This window comes from Grus americana, chromosome 5, assembly GCF_028858705.1.
Source record: "Grus americana isolate bGruAme1 chromosome 5, bGruAme1.mat, whole genome shotgun sequence".
Taxonomy (NCBI): Eukaryota; Metazoa; Chordata; class Aves; order Gruiformes; family Gruidae; genus Grus; species Grus americana.
The window spans coordinates 55,868,288-55,891,562 of record NC_072856.1 but is presented as its reverse complement, the minus strand read 5'-3'; positions in this window follow the sequence as shown (position 1 = coordinate 55,891,562).

Genomic DNA, 23,275 nt, shown 5'->3' with positions numbered 1-23,275 from the left:
ATCCTGGATCTATGATGTGGTTTAAAAGCACTTTCCTTCACTTTCTGTTTTGTTAAAAGTCACTGAACAAGAAAAAGAGAAAACATAAAATATAATATGACCAGTGTTCAAGTATGTGACTCTGACTATATTTTGACTTTATTGATTAATTTCTGCTTTTATTTAAACAGTATTCCTGATTTTCCTCTTTCCAGTGCAAACGAGACATGGCCTGTTGCTTTTCAGGCCGGCTTTATGGCCTTTTTTCCAGATCACAGTGAAAGGGAGATTAGCAGGAGCAAGCCTCAGTCAAGGTAAGTGAATCGCACCACTGTATCTTTGGACTAAGAGGATACTCAGAGCTCTTATGATTCTCTCCCTTCTATTTTTCTCATGCCTCCAAATTTTAGAAGCAAGCGTTTCATTCTGTGATTTTAATAACTGATAGGAGCAATGTGGTTTTACATATTTGGATGCAAATTCACTCTAGTTGTCTTTTTTCTTCCCGGTTCCTCTGGAGTCCCAAACTTCTTGCCATTGCAAGAAGTTATCTGTAGTTAGCAAGTTGGAAGGATAGCACCTGTTTTACACCAGGAAGAAAGTTAGTGAGAAAAAGAAAAAAATAATAATGTGGCTTGCTTTCTTCCCCCCCCCCCCCGCCTTTTTTTCCCATGAACAGTGGCCAATTGCAGTTTTGGCAGGCAGCACATGATGGGACAGACCTTATTTAAAGTGTCCCAAAAAACCTTCCTCTAAGCAAACAGTAATCAAGTTTAAAGGAAATATTTTTGGTCCATCTGCCAAAATAGAGAACTGATCTTATTCAACTATCCAGGGGTACTAAACACTGCTTGGCCTGGTGGATTTGTCTACTGCTGTTTTGTAGAAGGGGAGCTGTAAAGTACAACCTAGGCTGCTACAACTGCAAGAATCATCCTTTGAAAGGATGATTAAATCCAAACACATACTGATTAAGGTCAGGGAGAGAGCCCAATTCCCCAAAGTACTTATTTTGCAGCTTGAGGAGTAGAGGTGGTGCTGTGTGCAGTTCCCGTAAAGTGGAGGAGAGTGGGAAGCCTTTTAATTTTAAACTTAAATGAGAACTTAGAATCAGAAATGCCTGCCTCTCCGTTAACCTTTATTATAAGAATGTATAATTTGTATCAAGCAAGAGCGTGTACAGCTTGCAAGTTCCCAACCATCTGATTTCAGCAAAATAAGCAAGTAAGGCACTATTTAAAATAAAATATCAAGTCGATGTTTTAATTTGAATCCTGAGAAAAGCATGTCAGGCACCTTGCAGTCTGCTTGGTCTGTTTGATGCTCTGAGTGTACAGAAGGATTCATTTAAAGAGGGGTGTCATGTGAAAATCAGACCAGCAGACAGACATTAAAACTGAGGGGACTAAGGGATTTCTGGCACTGCTGCAATTATATCTGCAGTTGATTTTACTCTTTCCTTTTTTTTTATAAATAACTGTTAATAGGAGAGTGAAAACTGGTAGCAAAATTTTCACTGTAGGCCTGATTCTGCACCAGTGCTTTCTGTGGGAGCAACCTCAGGTGCTTTGGCACAAATCTAAATTCCACTGAAGTCAGCAGAAAACTTTGACTTTGGTGGGTGAAGGATTAGTTAGTTTGACTAACTTTCCCAGAGTATGTGTTTACCTGTACAGGTCTCCAAGGTCAGTGTCTTTTTCTGTGCACCTACCAGTTTATAGCACTCTCATTATGTAGTATCTAAGCATATTTTCACTATCATCTTCCAGCACAGCTCAGACTTCTTTTATTTTTCATTTCTTTCTCCATCTCCATGATTTTTTTTTTCTCCCAGTTCTTAATAGCTGTGAGATCTCTACTTTCCAAGACTCCTGTAGGAGGCTGTTGGTAATATCTCACTGCAGTAACTTAGTAAGAGGCACTAATATGCCAGCTGAACCATCAGAAAGGTCTGACCTTCCCCACTTAACAGGAATGTACTTTTGATCAGTTCTCCTTGTTTCAGTCAGAAATTTAAAACTATGGTGATGAAAGTGAATATCTTTTTTTGAGGAAAGACAGTAAAGAAGTTATTAAAACGATACCTGCCAGGGAAAGGGAAAGATTTATATTTAGCAATCAAGTTGATTAAAGTTAATGTTTGCAGTAGCTAGAACTGGAGAAGTACACTTCAGTTCTTCTCCACGCTGGTGTAGATCCTGCTCTCTTCTTGTTAAGGGCTTGCCAAGAAAGTTAAGGTAAATCACTAAAAGGCTTAAGTAAGAACACATTAGTTTAATGTGCTAGGCTCCTGTGTGGATGCTTTTATTCAGAAGCAGTCTGTGTTTGCCTCAGCTTCATCCTGAAGCTATGCTACCTTATTCAAAGGCCCTTGTACAACGCACCAGCTGTCTAGATATTCTTGAAGAAACAGTAAATATCAGGGGGCTACCTGGGAGTATTTCCAAGTTCTGTACAGGTCTGGACTAACTAATATTACAATAATTTGACCTTGTAAAATCTGGAGATCTAGACCTCTACAGAGTTATTAATCTTCCCAGAGTCGCTTTGCTCATGCTAAAACTGGTCTCTCACTTATGCTGATGGTGGGGTAGACTATGAAAAAAGACATTTTTCTATGTTGATATTTATTTTCTTGTATTGAAGAAAACCTTTTTCTTGCAGCAACAATCTTTCTAGTTGCTTAAACTTTCTTTTCTGTGAAGGACATATGTACTATCAAATCTCTTCTGCTGGCTTCTTCCCTGTTCTGCCTCCTCCTCTTTCCAGTTCTCCTCTTCTCCACTGTTTCTTTCTCTCCTGCCTACCTTTCCTGGTCAAGGTGCATTTACCTTAACAGCATAACACAATGATAAGAAGTGGGCTCCCCATTGCCTCCTGCTTCAGTCTGAATTTTTTAATACTTCCAGAATGCATTACCAAAGCTTCATACCTTTGCTTACCGGGAGCAATATTTACTCATTCCAGCTCCCAGACAATGGGTTCAATGGGGTTCAGGAACCACACTCTAAATGCGGACACAAGTTTTGTGTTTGATGTGGCCAGAAGCAACATGAGGCAGATGTGAGAGGTGTAATTTTAGCAATCTCATGCCTAAGGGACCTCCATTTAGGTTGCCACTCCTATTTTTCACTCAGCTGTTAAGTGTCTGTGAGTGGGAAGTCTTTGTCCGATGTCTGGCCAAATGGTCAGAAATTGATCTTGTTGATTGGTTTGTTTTCAAGGGTCTTCAGGGTGGCTGAGCATGCAGAACCTTGTGGTGTGTGTCCTGCTGTGCACACCGTCCTCCCGGCAGCAGCACGGAGAGAGAAGAAACAGCAGGAAACCACTGTATCTCCCTCTGACATCATGTCACGGTAAATGGAGTAGGATGGACAATGGGAGAACTTCTTCATGTCAGACAGGTGAGCAGAGGACATGCGTAGTGCCGGGCATGGTGACATGTGCCATAACATCTGGAGGACCAGGGAGCCTGTTTGTTTCTAGAAATCATTTTCTAGCCTGTCCCCATGACAAGTTGTATATTACTGCAGCTGCACAGCTTGTGGCAGTCACCAGCACTCACATGATGTCCTTTGTCCCCTAAGAGTGGAAAGGAAAGGGATCACCACCACCTTTCTTTGTGCACAGAGGGAGTCTCAGTTTGAGGAGCACCACAGAGCTGGGATTTCTTCCCTGAGCGAGGTGTCAGTAAGAGGATGTTATAAGGTTAACCCTTTAACCTTGAACCTTACATGAATAATTCAGGCCCTTCACATTTAATATTCATCCACATAACCTCAGTTGTCACTCACCAAGGGTCATTACGTCCTATCCATGTCCAATTTTGTTTGTTCCCGAATCTTTCCTCATATTTTTATTAAGTGGTCACCCCATGTGGCAGAGATGTACATGGACTCTTTTGCCAGCTCAGTCCCTGAAGTGAAGATTACTGTGTTTGATCACTGGGAGCGTGATTTGTGTGTGCATTCATTCTGCAATAACAGGATATGAAATCTATTTTCTGAAAACCTATGTCTTAAAACTGGCAGAGAACATTTGCGTATCACGTGCAGCAGCCTTTGTGTTGCTTCACTCTTCTTGTGGCTCTCTGGAAAGGGACTTCTGGAAAATTAACTCAACAGAGAGAACTGACTCAGTCTGTTGGGTTTACAGACTGTTCTTTATGGTTTAGCAGGAAGCAATTGTTCCCAGAAAACCAAGCCAGAATTCCTAATCTTACAAGTGAAGATTTGCACAAGAACACTTTATAGACAGTAGACCATTTTCATTAAGAAATCAGATAAAGGGATATCAAAATGACAAAACACCTGTGCTTCCAAACCTGCAAAGCTGCTTGACTGTGCTGACTCTACATAAGTGAGACTATCTCTTATCTAGTTGAAGCATCCTCAGAGACACAGAGAGTGGTGCAAGTTAGAGCAGCCACTAGGTTAGCAAGAGCATAAATTAATGTTGCAAAAGCTTAAGGGAAAGTCCAGTTCAGGGCAAAGTGGTATGCTTCTTATGGACCACAAAATGGCAGCTACACCCAAAGAGTTTTAACCAGCTGTTTGTTAAATACCCACAAAAGTTATATCCCTCAATATCAACTTAAATCCTTAATTACCCACCTTACAGCTGAACCCTTGCACTTGCATGGAAGTGATGTGGCAATGATGACTATTAGCAGTCCTTCCGTTGCCAAAGAGCACAGCTAGATCACAAAAGCTTCTTTCCTCATCTACTAATCTTTTCAGACCATAAATTTGCCAAGAACCCCACACAGATTTTCCCATCAGAGTTTCCTTCAACAGTGACAGGCCGTTGGTCACTTCACCCCCATGGTTGCAGAAGCCATTGACGTTCCTGGAACAGCCATTTGTTTTGTGTGTGAAAGTACAATGTGAAACCAGTGCTCAGCCAGGGCCCTGACTTGCAACTGGGTGATGTGCATGGTGTTATCTGTGCTATGTGTGCAGTCTCTTTCTCTCTCTTTTTTTTTTTTTTATTTTTCTCAAGCAAGAAACTGTCACTGAATGTTTCCACAGCACACTTGTTAATATTAAATTTCCCGTATCAGTAGCATGTGATTATGAGAGCAAGGCTGCCAGTCAGACCATTGTCAGACCAGATCATAGGCATGATTTGGTCCAAAAGTCTCTCTCTTTTTCTTCCTCCCTACACCCAACACATCATGATGTTGCTATTGTCGCTCTTATCAACATATCAACATTTTTTTTACTGTCTTTTTGTTTGGTTGATTTGTTTGTAAAATGTTTCAAATCTAAGTTACACCTTTATGCAGAGAAAAACAAAGGAGTTGATATTTAAGTGACACAAGACTGAAGAGAAATAGCAAGTCTGGAAAGATGGAGTCCTGATGTGACTTCCTAACTACAACCTTGAGACGGAGTGACCTTGTGTGATATCCTAAGAAGTTCTTCTTTTCCAGCCTCCTTGTCTGTTAGCATTAAATATCTCTCATTTACTAATAACACTACTTCACAGATAAGTGAAGCTGATGAAATTGCAGTCATTCAGATGATTATTTTCAGTGGGGTAAACTGGGTTGATCCAACGAAAGGAGAAGCAAACTGCAGGACTCCTGGGCTTGGTTTTGAGCCACATCCACTGGCCCACTCTGTCAGCTGCGACAGACCATGAAAAAACAAAGATGTATAATGAAGTTCCTATCATTGCCTTGATCTAGACACTTAAAACTAAAACTGAGATATTTTCAGCCCTACTGGCCTTTGTTGTATGTTAAGAAAGTAGCACATCTTGAACACCTTCTTAACAATATCCATGAGAGATCCCAGTGTATGTCTTCAGTAATCATTTACAATAGACCCACACAAGTGGCCTCACTGAATTGCTCATACCAAGATGAATGTGAATGAGATATATAGTGAAAAGAGAGATATAACCTTGCTGAACCAGACAATAGCTGGCTGAAGTGACAAATATAAACAAAGAAAATGCAGCTTTAACAGTTACATGAATTTTTATCCCAAACACTATCCCAGACAGGCTGGGAATACTCACTGACAGTTCATTGTGGCATTTAAAAGAGAGAAGACAAAATTGATGAGTAGGAAAGTGTACCTGAACTAGTTTACAGCTGCAGTATATCATAACAATGCAGAGGGTTGAAAGCAGGAGCAGATTTGCCTCTCCTGCCTGCAGAAAGAAATCTCCTCTGAAAATACCACAAGAACCGGTGATTTTGCAAACCTACAGCTCTTCCACTTCCGCTCCCAGCTAGAAATAGCAAGTGCAGGAGTTCACAAAAAAAGGCAGTGATGTTAGAGAGAAAAGTCTGATCGAACTCCCAAAAAAGTTATTTGATTGGATCTACTTTCAAAAAATGAGCAAAATTTTGCAGTGAGTCGGTCTTTGCATTGTCTGGACTGCTCTAATTTAATTGAGATGTGTGTGAGTGGTATATAGTGAGAAGGGAGATCTTACTGCACTGAAGCCTGTTCTCAGAAATAGCTAGCTGTGTAAAGGGATCCCTGTAGTAAAGGTTAAGTGTACACTGTATATTATCTCCTCTCTCTCTTTCCTTTTTTTTTTTTTTAAACAAAAAGAAGAAAGGGAAAAAGAAAAAAAAATGTTGTGAAAGTTTAAAAGTATGACCTCCAGAACCAGACATGCTGAGACTGGGCAATATTGAAGCCAGAAACAGAAGGGGTTGGATAAAAGGCTTTGTGATATGAATCTCTGTCTCTCCTGCCCTCAGCAGAAAGGCTTAAATATCTCCTTCTTGGACAAACAGATCAATACAAGCTTTTTAACATCTTCAATGAGAGCTCATTAATGCTCTCATGGTGTCCTCTTTTGTGCCCTGATGACCTGGTGGGAGCCAGGGAAAATGAACTGCAGCTTGGTAATTATCACAGGAATAACACTTCATATCATCTCCTAGAGAAATGTGAATTGTTTTCCTAATTATTCAGGACAGCAGCGAGTGAAAGTGCAAACTAATTGAAAAGACATTATGATTTATTTGAGTATGTGAGATTGGACCTATTAGTTTGGGTTAAATGTTAACCAATAGAATATTTGCTATCTCTTTGAAGAGCTGAATGCTAGAAAAGCACAAGAACAGAAAACTCCATTACCTACAATCACTTCTTCATTTCATGTAGTTTATGGATTTTCTTTTGCCACTGGAATCATCTGGATGTTTCCCCTTACAATGCTGGTATCCAGGCTGGGTTCAGGATCTTGAAATCTTTTGAGGATCTGAGCAATAGGGGTGGGATGGGGGGGTGATGATTTTTGTTAAGAAAAATCATGAAAGAAGTGAGAGTATTATATGATCAATCTACCAAATAACTGAATAAATAATGTTTGGCATGATTCAGTACTGGGTGGGATTTTATAAGGAAGCTGTCCTGTTCATTTTATACAGACCAGTTGTACGGTTCATATGTTTTTACATTAGTTTTAGTCTATAGTGCATTTCTATACCACAGTTTGAGAATTAAGATCTTCCACAAAGAAGGAACAAAAAGAAATTTTCAGTTTAAAATATTGTCCCTTAAACTAAAGAAAGTACAGCACACACACACGAAAAGAACAGATTAACAGAGCAAAAAAAGTCTAATGTAAAATTGTGAGGTTACTCACTGCATAGGTGTGACCTAACATTTAAAGTGACCTGTTTGATTGAACTCTTGAGCGGCGGGGGAAGAAAAGAGGCTCTGAGACATTTTAATGAAGTTGTATCTTCCATAAACACTGAAAATTAGAAAATCAGACCCTCTGCATATGTCCGATTTTGAGCCCTGGAAAACTGAAATACTCAGAATCACTCACTGCTTTTGAAAATTGAAGCCATGTAGTTGAAAATAGGTATTTAATTTATGTAAGATATTTGCTCTTTCAAGCACCTGTCTCAAGCAGCTTCTTGTTATTGACAATGTAGGTTGCCACAGTGCCAAGCTATTACTACTGTATATTAGCCTGAAAATAACACTGTACTCATAGAACTAGGAAAATTCTTTTCATCTTCACAAATAGTGTGTAATTTTTGGGTTGACCCATCTGTTAGCCCAGGCATGTAATAGCTAATCAAGATACAGTGCAAAGATATCAGAACCCACAATTTTTAATTAAAATAAAAATATAGGGGAAAAAATAAAAGGAACAACAACAAAAAAAAGCTGCTCTGATCTATTTTAGTCACACTTTATAATCCTGTTTTTAGTGCAAGAATTTAATTATACATATTTTCATCATTTCTTATATTCTGACATATTAATTAAGGATGCTCTAATTCAATTCCTCTGGCACTATTGGCCTATCCTGTAAAAACATTTTCCTGTTTTTGTACAAATACAAAAATGAAGAGGAAGGTAAAGGCAGCACCTCAGTTTGTTGCCTACACACTGCCATTCCTTCTTGTCACTGAAACAGCAGGCTAATTATTTTATAAAGTGATAGATTCCCCCATCTGTACAGTGCTCAGTGGCACTAACACTTAATAAAATATACATGGGAAAACGGCAGTCTCCTGAAGGTTCCTGGGCTGAAATGTGTGTCTGTCTCTGATGGCAGAGCCATGAAAACAAGGTGAAGTGCCTCACACTTTTACTATGACTACACATGGCCTCTGTCCCCACATATACTCATTGAAAACTTTATAAGTAGTAGGTAAGGTTTACGGACTTGTATGTCTTCTCAGGTCCTCCTTAAGTCTCTTAGCAACTAGAAGGCATCACCTTGGGGCTAAAGTAGATGGCTAAAATTGGTTTCTATTGTTGTTTGTCATAATGGATTTAGTCTTTCAGCTATGAGCCCAAAGTATTGCATTTTCAGTACATGCAGGTGAATGTCAGCAGTAACTAGTGCAATGATATGACAGTAAACAGTGCACAAACTGCAGCCAAATAAATATCAAAATCAAAGCTGCCATTCATGATTCAAATGTGCCAATACCTGTAGCTAGTGGGCCTTAAAAAGCAATGATGTGCCTAACATCAACTCCAGCCACTTGGGACTGAAGCTGGTGTGATGAGGTCACCGTAGAAAGTGTGACAACTGGACCTGCCTCACACTACAAGAGCAGAGCCCAAACTCATGCCGCTATGTTGGCAATGCGTAAGTGCTTTTGCACTCGTGAGCGTAACTTGGGACGATGTCCGGTCTGGGTGTGTGTTGTTTGCCTGGTTCAGGTTAGTTGGCACTGAGGAGGAAGGGGAAGGAGAAGGGGGAAAAGTGCTGGTTTCCCTTTTCGACAGTTATCCACCACTATTACTGTTGTGGTACAGGTCAAGTTAAATGCATGCTGGGTCCAAGTCCAGCCACCTCAAGATGCACAAGGGGATTATGGGAGCATCACTGACTAATGAGGGCTATAGGACAGTCTGGAAATTAAACCCAAAAATACTCTGGCAAGTACTGAAGGGGACAACAAGGCTCACATAAACACTGGCACACAAGGGAGAGAACAGAATAGCCTTGGACTCTTCAGTACTGGCAGGTGAATTAATGTCTGTAGAAGTTGCTCAGACTATCATTAACATACACCTGATAAGTATGGCAGTGGGATCTCACGGTCTCCACTGTAATCCTGCCTTCTCCTTTTAATTCAAAGGAAAGCATTGTACCTTAAAGCGATGCAGACATGCAACAATCATTTAGCTGTCCCCTGTTCCTGTCGGAGGGACATGAGCTGGTTGTGAATCATTCCCTCAAGAAATCTTGGTAATCTTGACTATTTTCGAATTTCTTAATATATTTTGATTTAAAGCCTAAATTAGACTTAAGCCAGCGATAGTGTGTCTTGAACCACTTCTGAAAATAAATGAGATACGCTGATGCCGAAATGTTGGTAAAAGGGGATTAAGAAGACTAGGCTGCTTTCCACCCCAGTGGCTTTGCGTTACTATTAAGAGGGACGGATTAATATCAGATTTCTGGTATCTGGTTCCTCAGTGATACTGCTTAATTATCCAGATAAGTGATCAGAGTCAAAGCATGAGTGGCAGCATAAATATAAAGAACATCATCTTTTTTTTTCTTTAAAAAACGTGTATATTAGCTTTAGTATCATAAAGATACATTTTTAAAGTGCTCATTAAAGTTTAAATTTTAAGTCGTTTTTAGGTACTCAGTTTTGGTTAGTAACCCTCTAAAAAGAAAAGTTGCAGTTTATTTATTCATTAACAGGCACAGACAAGTGGCTCACACCAAAAGACTTCTGAAAACACTGGCCTGCTTATCCCTGCATTAAGCACCTTCTCCCAGCCATTCCCCCCGCCCCCCGAGCCGATTACTCCATTTTCTTCCTTTTCACTCTCAGGGCCCTGTCGCAGAGACCTCACCCTTGCCGAAGGGGGTGGGCCACCGAGCTTCCCCTGGCTCACATCAGAGGCTGAGAACATCTGGTCTCTCTGCTCAAGCTGTGGAGGGGAGGACCATGAATTCCCAGGTTGCTTCTGAGCCCAGATCTTCTTTATAGCTCTGGTCTCTGATGGCTGGTAATTTTATCCAGTAACACATTTGATATGTGTAAGTGTGTGAATGCGCTTGTGTGACAACTTCTAGACTTTCAATGTAGACAAACACTTGGACTGATTGGGATCTTAGGATGGGAGAAAGAGATTCGGCACCTAGAATTGGTTCAAACAGCATCACTTTGGCTGTGGGTTTTTTCATCCCTCACCAAGTCCTCTGTTCAAGAATCTGAGGTTTGTGTCACACATGAGGCAATGAGTTAAAGATGATTTTAGTAAAACTCCCTACTGGAAATCTTTTGTGATCTATGCTTGCCCTTCCTAACTTGCCAGCACGGCAGGATTTTCAGATATTTTGAAACTGAAAGGTGGAGTGTAAATTTCTGTGTTGGGGGACAATTATTTCCTCGGTACCTTGAGGGCATGAAAGAGAAAGGATTCTTGCTGGGGCAGTTCCTCTGTTCTGTAAGTAATCAGGAAAGAGAACAAACCGTCCTTACTCACCAAGCTTAAAAAAACCCCAGACGAACCTTTGGCCAAAAAAAAAGAAAAAAGAAAAATCAAGACCTGTGCAGATAACGGGCAGCCAAATCTGAATGCAACCTAAATCAAGAACTAGAACTCCATTTTCTCCCCTGAATGGACAAACTTCTTCAGCCATATGTATTTTAGACTTCATTTATTCCTAATAAAATTTGCATGCCTGAACTATGCATTGTAGCACACACCAGCCAGAATAAAACTTGATTTCATACTACAGAACAAATGTTTGCATTTCCTTTTCTGGTGTTCTGCATTTCAGTCACTCACTGCAACTACCGCAACTTCCTCGTAGCCCTTTCCTCCAGCTGGAAAGGTTTATGGCTTCAGCTGGTTTCCTCCAGCTGGAGAAGCTGGAGAATTCAAGACAAGTCTCCAATTTGCATTTGCGCTTTACCATTGCAAGTGAACAGCAATGCAAGAGATGCTAACAGAAACCACTGATTCAGAAAACTGCCTGCCTCTTCTTCTTCTGCCTCCTCCAGGTAGGGTGCTAAAACCTAAGGTGGGTTGCAGATACAAAAAAGAATTGAAAGTTGTGGACTTGAAAACTCCATACATTTTGATAGCAGTCTAGACCTCACCCATACGGTTTCTCACTTCACTCTGTAGGTGGAGAGACTATTTGACAATGACTCAGAAACAGGGAGGAAAGACTCATCATATTGGTTCAAATCTGAGTCTGCAGTGGGAGGAGGATTATTGCTATGGGTCTAGCACCTACATTTCTGCAACTGAGATAAACTAGAGGCTCAAGAAAACATTTTTTAATATATAATCGGTGTTTTGCATGGATTTGATGCTAACAGGGAAAAGACAATGTGTACTCACTATAGAAAATGATCCCTGTGTGTTGGACAGGCCAGCATGTTGGCATTTGAACCTAACAGAAAATGCAAAATAAAAATAGAAATGTATGTGTCAGCATTCTTGACAATGGTCTACATGGGTTATTTGAGATAAGAGGAATCCTTTAGGATTTTTCTCTAAGGTCCATCTTACCAAGGCTGAGTTCTTGTCAGAACATAGGTTCCTCATCCGACAGGTCTGGTCAGCTGCTGTATTAGACAAAGCCAAAGAAAAGCCCTTTAAAACTGTTATTCACTCACCCTCACCTGAGTTAATAATATCCTAGCATGGTGTTAAAGATTTTTCTATTGTGGGAGGTGGCATCTTTTGAAGAGGATGTGATTAGTCCTTGGACATCCTCTGCCATTTCATTCCACTGTGTTCTCTAGAGTGCCTGTTCATATGTCATAACTTAACTGCAGCTGTTTTTCTCCATGCCTGCCTATACATACTTTTCACCTCCAATTAAACCTACAGTCCATTTTTTTTCCTGTGGATAAAGCAATATTATTTTATATCAAGATATGTGAATTTCAGTGCTTGGAAAATGGTATGGAAAGTGAAAAAAGTCTCTGTTCAGTCCTTTCTTTGGGTCAGCTCTGTTCTCTTCCTGGATTTTATATGATTTAACCTTCTGAGGAAAACATTGAAACTTTCCTAGATTTTCACAGATGCCGCAAGGGCTGATGCAGCTGACCAGGACACTTAAGTGCTCACAGTGCACATTCTTCATTCTCAGCACTAGAAGAGCATGTGATCCCTTGAGTACCCGTCCTCAGTTTCAACACAAGCACAAGACCATATGGCTTTACCACACTCCTGAGTCATCTGCTAATGCCACCCCTTAACAAAATGCAATAATAAATAATCAGAAAAGCAAAGTATTGTCTACAGCAAGATTTCATGTACTTTCTTATGAATCAACTGGCACCATCCATCATGCAAGACAGATGGTGACCTAGGTAAATATTCCTCAGTACTGCAGAAAAAACCTCTTCATATAGCTTAACTTGTAAATATGCCTTATAGACTGCTGGTCAACTCCCATTGGACCATCCAAACTTTCTCAGGCTATTTTAAACTGAGAAGTTGTTTCAACTGAAAATATGGCAGACTCACTCTGCACTCACCACTGCCTGTCCTTGTTGCCCTGGAAGCCCTTAAGCTGACCAGAAGAAGCCATCGAGCCATCCAGTGTGCATCCAGGGGGGAGCTCCCATCACACCTCTGAGCTGCACTTACTGGTCGATCTCTAGAAGCAACTGAGGTCCACTACTGTTATCATGGTAGTGTCCAGACAAAATTAGTATGGGGCAATAGCTAGGTTAGCTGGTACTCTGTGTCTTCTTTTCCTTTCAACATGTTGTATTTTAGTTTATTTCCAAGGCAAAAAGTTTTGGGTGGTTTTTTGTTTGTTTGTTTGTTTGTTTTTATAATTTGAAAGTTTGTAAATACTTTACTTCAGACTGGATATTGATGCTTGAATGTTTTCTGTTTTCTCTATATGAGACCTTTCAACTTTCTTCCTCCCTTTGGGCTACTAATGCAAGTTTGAGTGGAAGCTGATTCAGTCATGATGACACAGGAGTCCAGACTCCATCAGGAAAACAAGCACAGGAAGGAGTCAAATGTGAAAACAGAGCTGTAGGTGTTCTTACTCACCTGGGGAAATTCTCCACTAAGCTTAACAAGACCTTTCTGTTGCGCATGCAGCCTTCTACACCCTACAGTTCTCACTTTTAGTTGGTCATTCTGGACCCGTAAGAAAGTGCAGTCTTGCTAGTCTTTTTGAAACTGCTCCACTCTGTGAAAAAACCCAACTCTCCCAGCTTACAATGTTTGCAACTCTCTACATAAAATAAATGGTGCCAGAACAAAGGTTTGAGTATTGTCCTGTTTATTTCGAACTGCTTCAATGTTAACATGGTGCTTGGCACAGTTTTGAACTGCACCAACATTTACCAAATAATGTCTGAGCATGGGAATATTATGCAGTGCAGGATACAGGAGGGATATCAAGGTAGCTTGATTACAACTGTCTGACAGGAGTAGTGTGTAGTTCTGTGTCACTCAGTTATCCTGCTTTTCATCTAATTTACTGTGCTGCCATGGCAAGACAGTTTCTGGACCTCAGCAAGTTTATCTCAATTTTAGATATGCCCAGAGACAGAAAAGAACATTTGCTGTCTGAAGGATAAGTTAAGTAACTCTTAAACCTTGCTTCACATAAATAAGAATAAGCAGAAAATGCATAAAATTATGTATTGCAGTATTTTTAATTCTTTGGGGTGAGCAGACAAAAAGAAGAAACAAAAATTGTGTCAAGTGTATTGCCTTGGCCACTAATATGAAACGTTACCCAGTGAGCATATTACGTATCTGTAACCACCTTGTGCCTGACTTTACTAGCACCATGTATGTTGACATTGCTGTGCATATACACCGACATATTCAACACACAGATGCAAAAGGTACACTAATAATATCACAAGTATAAAATACAAACTGGGGCACGCACTATTAAAGGCAGAGTCTCATCACAGAAATACTCTCCCAGTATTAGCCACCTGTGAAGCAAAAGATTAAATACATTATTTCTTCCTGAGCAGACTAGCTACAAAATAAGACAATTTCGCCTATAATTTATACAGTTGTTTGTGTTATTGATAATTTAACCAAGGCCAGGAAATAGAAGGAACATTTTCAAGAAGCATCACATAATACTTTTGTCAGTTTATTTTGAGCTGTGTCCAACTCATCACAAAGCTATTTTTTGAACAGTTTTAAGGGCTGTTAAAGTTTCACCTAAGAACCAAGATTTACTTCTCCTGCCCAAAGCTTATTTGTCTGTTGTTTTCAATGAGTTTGGTGGTTGGGTTTTTTTGTTTGTTTGGCTCGGTTTGGCTTTTTGTTTGTTTTGCATTCAATACCGAAACACCATGGCAGCAATTTTAAGCAGTCACAGCTTCTGGAGAAGAGACATTGTGAGAAGGAGCAACCTGTTGGGATTCCTACCTTTGTGGGGTATCACTATAAAGAAAGAAAGAAAGAAGGAAATACAAGGCTAGCTGATCAGTGTGAGTGTCTGATTTTAGTGGAGATGTGCCAGATTATACTACCTCAAAACCTAGAGTGTCCATAACGCTTTTGTCATCAGAAGTAGCAATGAGATTTGTGGTAGTGTCTATGCTTCTATGATAATCTAAAGATTTGGCAAGGGCTCAATGCTGAAGTAAGGCACTGAGGTGTCTAGCAGGAAAATTGACGCCTCAAACTCTATTCCCCTTATACTAATTTACAACCCAGATTTTATGCTGTGTTCTCCCCTTATTTTGTGGCTGTTGGTTTCAGAAATGGCAATTTGGAAGAGGAAGCTCACAGAATGGGTAGTTACTATGTTCTGATATATCAAAACAACATTTCAGTCTCCAGGACTATTTGCCTGGCAACTTTCAAAAGCCCGAAAAGGACTTTAAACCAAAATGAAGACAGATCCATGGAAGTCTGATAAGAAAAGTGGAGCTTTATTTTTTTTCTCCTGAAGAATTTAGGGTGTCAAGAAGTGTCAGAAATATTTTATAAAAGGCAGGACTGCTTCATACAGAAATACTGAGCCTCTGTGAAACAGGCATCAAAAAATTTTACAAATTCTGATCTCTCAATAAATTTCCTTTTTTTAAGAGATTCACACATTAAAGTTAGATCTAGGGCTGATGTAAAATCCATTTAGCTGCATTGAGGTTAATGAACCGAAGATGATATACAGCCATTGAGAATCAGCCTTTGCATGTGATCGGTTACAATGCTATTTGTTTTTATTGGCTTAGCCATTGATGTGTTACTATGTGACACTGCAAGTTTTCTTAATCAATAAGAGTTAGCGTACTTGAAAACTATCCTTCTATGGAACTAATGCCTGAAAAAGTCTCTCTTGAAACCAGATTTCCTTTGAGATGGAGGTATGGTTATATGCTGCAGAAATCAAAACATTTTTAACTGAATTTTCTGCTAAATGAGTGAGTCAGCACACATTTATCCTCTGTGAGAAACAGGAGAAAATTTGCAAAATGAGTGCATCTTTCACCCCTCATAAGAGATTATCTCGGAGTAGGGCAATATTAAGGGGAAAGAGTAATATCTCATGCACACAAGATTAAAAAAAATTATAATGCTATTTTATAAATAAATGCAATACAGTATGAAAAAAGAGCAACGTATTATGAATAGATACCTTTGAAAATAAATTTCAGAAGCATCCAGAGAACTTGAGAAAATAACTAGCTTGCACAGCATTAAGTGGAAGGAGTTCCCCTAAGGGAATCAAGGGATCAGAGATATCCTGTCTTGGTTAGTCTTTGATAAGTTTGCATCTGTGTCTTTTTCACACTGCTGGTAATAAGCTGAGAGATGCAGTGTTACATGGAGGGAAATGGCAAAATTGTTTCTTAGGTTGAGAATACTGAAAATGATTTATTTTATTGGAATTACATTAGCACAATTTCACACCCTATTCAAGATGCACAAGGGGAAATAGATTCAGGGTTTGCTTTCTCCTCTTCTCATGAATTCATTGTGTAGCTCTGAACAGAAACACTCAGAACTTCTTCAAGCACAAAACTAATCTGTGCTGATGAAACTAAACATAAAACATCCCTCTTTGCTGATGTCTATTAATAGTTTCAGACAGACCTAGAGAAACATCATTCAGTTTCTTAAATATACTTAAAATAAAGCAGGATATGTAAGCACATTTTTGTAAGTCAAAAACGTTCAGAATTCTTGTGGGTAGACGAAGAGTGCAGGATTCATCTCACCCAACTTCAGGCGTGAACAGAGTAGATGTTTATCTCTGAACTACTCAGTCTAGAGTCCATTTACAGTCAGTGGAGAGATATAAGAACTTCTGAGGCATGAGTCATTGAGACATATACTTTTTAATGAGATATACTGCTCAGAAAAATACCTCTTTCCTTCTGTCGACTATAAATGAAGCTTATATTGATTAACTCAGAAATACATGCTAGACATCCACATTTGGTTAGATGAATGTCACTTGAAAAGACTGGAAAATAAAGCTCTCTTCTGCAAGTGACCAAAAAATCCCCTACTAAATGACTTACTGTAAATAAGTACAATCACCTGTTTAAAGGTAGTACAGAATCAAATTAATCCTGTTGCAAGGTCTAAAAGCCACGTGGAAGTTGTATTTCTTTTCTGAGAAATTTAAAATTGTCAAAATGATTATGCTTTCTCCTGAAGTCTGAGAGGTTTGGTTTTGTTTTGTTTTATTTTATTTTATTTTATTTTATTTTATTTTATTTTATAGGAGTGTAGCCATTTGATCAGGTCTTCTTCTGGCTTCCTTTCATACCAGAGATTAGTGCCAGGGTTGCTTTTTAAGAGGCAAACAAGACCCAATATCTTGCTCATAGTTGCCTAAAGCCCTAAAGACTGAAATAAGATTTAAATCTAGCCATTCAAATCTACGCACCTGCAGCCTCTTTTCTGAGGAACTGGAATACATAAAGTCAGAGATTTAAGACATTTGGTATATTAATAAATACATAAACCATAAAATTTATATAAGCTAACATAGCAGTAAAATTTGCCCTTCTGAAAATTGAGCTGCAAAACTCTAAAATGGAACAAAATCTGCTGAAAACACAAAGAAACACAAAAAAAATGTTGTAAATACAATTGTCACACTACTGGCCACTCTTCTTTCAAGTAATTCCATACTCTGCTTCATATGAGCAATTAGTATTACTTGAATTTTCTTTCCTTTTCTTGGTGTAAATCTACAGTAACACAATACTTTGAGAAAAGATAAAACATTGCTAGAACTGTTGTAAATTACTTGATGTTACACATTTCTTCTAGGAAATGAGAATTCATAGGAGACAAATTCTTGGAAACATGTCTAATGTGAGGATGTCTCACTTAAAAAAATGTAATGATACATTACAATAAAGTTGGAAAATTCCATTTTGATCTCTTCATAACAGAACATTTAGTTATCATCTATAACTACTATTATCTTGTGATAAAAAATAAGTAAAAATAGGAAAAAAGCAATTTGATTTAATCAAAACAGAAGAATTAAACATGAACATATTATGAACTTTGTATTGCATAAAATTGAAAAGCATTGCTTTTCTTTGTTTTTTTATGATAACAAACCACAATTCTTATTCTTTAAACAACAACAAAAAAATCAGTTTCATTTCTACCTTTGTTAACAACACAAACCTATAGTGAATGAGAGAAAAATCACACACCTAGGAAGCCAGGAAGTCATTTAAACCCATCCCCCCAAAGACCTAATTTTTATGACCCTAATTCCCACAAAACATTTCAATGTGACATAATTTATTTAGATGCTAGAAACTTCATAAGGACAGGGAAACAAGAAGTATGTAGAAAAGACATGAAAAATGAAACCTCTACAGAAGCCTAAGCATGTTAATAACATATTCATGTAATAACTGGAGAAAAACACAATATGCACAGTATGTTTTGTATGAATTATTTATTTTACCTTTATACATATACTAGTAGAGAAAAAATTCTTCCCAAATAATTGCACATTGTTAATGGGGAAATAATACAGCCTATATTTTGGCAATATCTTTCAAAGTCATAGAGACATCTTTATTCACCTGAAGAATTCAAAATAACTGAATGGGAGTAAAATCAAGAATGGAAATATTTACATGTGGCAAGCTTTGAATCTGGCCCAGCCCTATATAAATGAAGTTAAGAATTGCCAGGCACACAATGAATACAAAAGCACAGGAATCTGCCTCGCACTCCCCTTCCTGTAGCATGTTATCAGAGGAAGATCTTAGCAACTCAGAAACGGTTTTGTCATTGACTTATCAGGGACTGAATTTCAGCCTTGAAATTTCAAAGAAATCCAAGACAAGTGTTAATAATATATCAGAATATAAATGGGCTAAACAGCCGCCACCTCCACCTTCCTGCTTTCCATTATGTACCACCATATTTTGCCCTAATTCAATATTTGCCTTATGTAAAGAGGGAGCTTCCAGTGAAAAACAGCAAAGCCATCACAATAGGATCAGTACATTTTTTAATGAGACCAGATGGGAAAAAATATTTGGAGGTGGAAAAATTGGGGTACCACTCTCCTGGGCTTGTGGCAGGAGCTAGAGGGGCACTGACAAGTCTTTGCTATCTTTGACAGCAGTCTGATTGAGCTTAATCAGCCTTGGATGCATTCCCCTATGATTTTGCCCTTTATTAGCCTCCTTAAAACTCATCAGTAACATCAAACTTAGAGAAGCTGTTCATCTGCTGGAGCTGCGACTGCTGCACACGTATCTCATATTCTGCTTGCACTTCCCTCTACTATAAGAATATTAATATAATAATGAAGCAGGGAGGTAAACTCTTGTTATGAACTGACTGCAGACAGATTTATTTCTTATTTCAAATGTGAATAGTATGTCTAAGATGTATTGTTCCAGCTTGGGCTACTTTATGTTACTGCAACGTAGCAAACAATTTAAAAATAGTATATACGTATACAAAGAGAAATGCAGTAATACCTGTTCATTATATGCACTGTCTATAATCATTATTCCATTGTATAATAAATGAAATTTTAGAGTCTCGAACCAATGCTAAAGAATGGTTTTGTGGTTTTTCTGAGCGTTTTTAAAGGTTTAAGCAATTTCTATTTACAAATGTATTTATATAACCCCAGTAAATGTAGTCAATGATAATAAAATAACAATTATGTAGGAAGGCATCTCCTAATGTTTTATCTCATAGGCCATTCTTGCCAAACAAAAGAAGCTGAAATGACCTAGTTACATGAATCCTTTCCTTTCTGCATCCTGACAAGGATCTACAGGCCCTAAAGGAACCTGGATCGAGCATTTTCTTCCCTGGAGAAAAATTATTAACACTAATCCTTGTCTTTGAACACAGCAACCTTTTGATTGGTGTAATTGAGCTACATTACCTCACTTTTCTACTTCTGTCACAGCATCCTATAGATGTAGCACAACTGAATTCATGAGTCTCATACAGAAAGGGTCAGAGTATTAATATGTTAATAGTGTGCTGGCTTGCAAATTATGTTTTTTTTAATAAAGTCTCAGTTAATTACATTGCAAGGTTTTGAAGCCAGACTGAATCTTACTCCTGTAAATTTGCAATGTTAAGTGTTCTTAAGTAGACAAAATGAGAGAATTCCCTATGAATTTGGTTAAAATATTTGAACCTGATTTTTACAAATGACAACTGGTTTTATAGATGCCAAATCGCCTGTGCATAACTAGCTGTTACATGCCTGCACATGCAAAATGAAACATGCTTGCTTCCAGGCCACATCACAAGTTGAAAACAACAACCAAAAAGAGTGAAGATAGGAAGGACTTAAACCCTCTGTGACTTTCCAGTCTGGATCAATGAGCTATAAGCCAATCCACCTGCAACTATGCTGCAGTACTTTTAGTTCATTTTAGAGAGCGACAAAAAATAGGAACAAATACTGGGTTGTACGTCCACAGCACTTACGGGATATGGCAAAAAGTTGCTACAGCAGTTTCTAGATATCTCATTAAAACTGAAAGAAAAAAAAAAAAAGATATCATTCAAACTCCTCCTAATCTGATAATGTCCCAAAGGCAACTGAGGGCTGTGAGTTGAAATAAATGCTGAAGTTGCATCTGTTCAATCCCCATTTGTCTGGAGATCCATTGTTGCCATGTCAGCCAGCTTTGGGAGGATGTTGTGCCATGGAAATCATAAGGGCATCTCAGTGGAAGATAAGGGTCAAAGTCAGGCTGGACAGGGTTTTGAGCAACCTGATCTAGTGCAAGGTGTCCCTGTCCAAGCAGGAAGGCTGGAACTAGATGATCTTTAAAGGTCCCTTCCAACCCAACACATGCTGTGATTCTATGAAACTTGATTCTATGATTCTATGAAACTGTGTGCTTTGGGGAAATGAGCTATGCTGAGAATTAAGAAAAGAAAAAAAAGAGTGTAGGAAATGTGGAGCACGGGGTTTCCCACCAATCTATTCTGAAACTGACAAAAACACTTTTAATATAAGATGGCTTCACTCTGAGTCATATGCTTAAGGAATGTGAAACCCCTCTGCTTAGAATCTATCCCCACACACTCTTGATATAGAAAATCTCTTTGTGATTGTGATGTCAAAGGCACTTTTTAAAGCATTTACCTTTCTCCCGTTCAATCTTCTCTTTTCATCACTATTCAAATTAGCACTGAAGGCAACATCCAGGAAAGAGGAAAGGGGAAAGTTGGAGTTACTTCTGGGCTGTCTCTCATGAAAGGAACAAGCCAGTCAAGCAACTTTGAGCTTGTTTAGAATCATAGAATGGTTTGGGTTGGAAAGGACCTTAAAGATCATCTAGTTCCAACCCCCCTGCCATGGGCGGGGACACCCTCCACCAGACCAGGTTGCCCAAAGCCCCATCCAACCTGGCCTTGAACACTTCCAGGGATGGGGCATCCACAGCTTCTCTGGGCAACCTGTTCCAGTGCCTCACCACCCTCACAGTAAAGAATTTCTTTCTAACATCTAATCTAAATCGACCCTCCTTCAGCTTAAACCCATTACCCCTTGTCCTGTCACTACACTCCCTGATAAACAGTCCCTCACCATCTTTCCTGTAGGCCCCTTCAGGTACTGGAAGGCCGCAATTAAATCTCCCTGGGGCCTTCTCTTCTCCAGGCTGAACAGCCCCAACTCCCTCAGCCTGTCCTCACAGGAGAGGTGCTCCATCCCTCCGATCAGCTTCATGGCCTCCTCGGGACTCGCTCCAACAGCTCCATGTCTCTCCTGTACTGGGGACCCCAGAGCTGGACGCAGTACTGCAGGTGGGGTCTCACAAGAGTGGAGTAGAGGGGCAGGATCACCTCCCTCGACCTGCTGGTCACGCCTCTCTTGATGCAGCCCAGGACACGGTTGGCTTTCTGGGCTGCAAGCGCACACTGCCGGCTCATGTCGAGCTTCTCATCAATCAATACCCCCAAGTCCTTCTCCTCGGGGCTGCTTTCAATCCATTCCTCGCCCAGCCTATAGTCGTGCTTGGGATTGCTTAGCCCTTTCTTCAAGTGATGCAGATAATATAAAATTATGTTCCTAAATGCCAGGATGGACGGTCTCATGCTTCCTGGCAAACAGCTGAACTACTACAACTACAAGCAGCTGAGACAGGTCATGTCGCATGGGATTGATCTCATCTAACTTTAAAGCCCTGCTGTGTAGGCACCCAAGTCAGTTACCCCTGCACCTTTTACCATCAATTGAGAGAAACAGGCTTCTTTAGGGAACAATTTTTCTGATCTAGCTGAGTTTCTGCTTTAGGAGATAGGTTGTATATGTTACAGATGCCTGCACTTGATCAGACTGCTTCTACCCCTGGATTTTGCTTGTATCTGGACCTTTTCCCATGCTTTACCTGACTTGGCTATTTACAGTCTCTTCACAACAGACAAAAAGAAGTGTGTATTTTTGAGTGCTACCAAGATGCAGCTGGTTTGCACAAGGTCAAGTTAGCTGTTTTCTATATTCAACTGGAGAGGAGATAACAAATGTTCTACCTGCACCTCAACAAAGGTTTTCATTTGTATTCAACATCAAATAGATTGGAGGACTGGAAAAGAAATGTTTTCTGATTTTGCCTTGTGTAGGAGTAAGAATATGTTTATGTCCAACATATAGTACCACAGGGACTCAACTGAAGTTCAGGTCTTTAGGTCATGGAATATAAATATTATTGCTGTCAGACACGTAGGTCTGCTGCTACTACTATATATTTCTGTATCAATGGAATGTGAAATATTAAATTGATCATTCAATCTTTAAAATAGTGAGAGCCTTATTTTTACTATATGCTTCTGTTCTGGTGTGTCTTCACAATAATAGTGCTCCTAATCTACAGAATTTAGAAAAAGCTCTTGTAACCTACAGGGTTATATCTAGGGACTAGCGATAAGGCAACAACTGAACACAAGATGATGTATAAAATTTATAGCTGATCCTCAGAGATGCCTTTGAGTTACTAGTTCTGAGGCTCAGAAGAGTTCATGCCCCTTCCATGCATGAGTCTGAAAAGAAATTTTGTCTCCTTTTGCCTTTGTTTCCCTCCCCAACTCTCATCTAGCTAATGTGTAAAAACTGGAACTCAAGAATTGTCTGTGACTAAGTGTTTATACATTCTCTGGCACAAAAAGGCCTGAATCCTCATTTCTGGCCTGTACTGTAGTAGCAACAGTATTTCTGAAGATCTATCAAAGTGCCTGCCACTGAATGAAGTATCAGTGAATGTTAAACCATGATGTAGTGTATATTATTACAGGTCCTGCAACAACTGGAATTAAATTGCTGGAATATAAAATGCAGTTCTATCAAGCACTAACTGCAAAGGTCTCCTCTTTCTGCTATGATATTTGAGCAA